Source organism: Etheostoma spectabile, chromosome 18 (genome assembly GCF_008692095.1).
Source record: "Etheostoma spectabile isolate EspeVRDwgs_2016 chromosome 18, UIUC_Espe_1.0, whole genome shotgun sequence".
Classification (NCBI taxonomy): Eukaryota; Metazoa; Chordata; class Actinopteri; order Perciformes; family Percidae; genus Etheostoma; species Etheostoma spectabile.
Window position 1 is genome coordinate 14,037,779 of NC_045750.1, and position 451 is coordinate 14,038,229.

The following is a 451-nucleotide window of genomic DNA, read 5'->3' on the forward strand; positions in this document are numbered from 1 at the left end:
TTTAAGGCTTAAGCATGGAATGACTACAAAATAAAAACCTCAGTAAACAGAACATTTCATTAAAACTTGTGTGACAAATACTGTATTTGTCAAAATCTAACAAACTCAGATTTATATGTATATTTTTAAAATCACACATGGAAATGTACATAAAAATATTGATGCATCGATAATCGGTTTAGAATTGAATCATTGGCCTCTAAATCTGAATCAAATTGAATTGTGGGGTGCCAAGAGAATCCCACCCCTAATATTTTTAGACAGTATGAATCAATTTGTGCCAAGAAGGCTCACCCATATTTTTCACCTGGTGTGTTTGCACTGTCTGCGTCTGGGACGTGCATTTGTAAACTTGACAAGGCATAAAAGTTGTGACAATCGACGTCACCAGAAAACAGGAAATAAACAGAGGTATGTGTATGCCTTTCTGTCACATCTACTGCAGTCAAAT

At 35.0% G+C, this 451-nt stretch overlaps 1 protein-coding gene across 3 annotated transcripts in view; it reads left to right on the forward strand.

The window, feature by feature from the left end:
- tbpl1 (TBP-like 1) overlaps positions 1–451 on the forward strand; it is a 7,063-nt gene that overhangs the window by 3,107 nt on the left and 3,505 nt on the right. The gene's annotated exons all lie outside the window — the stretch shown is intronic.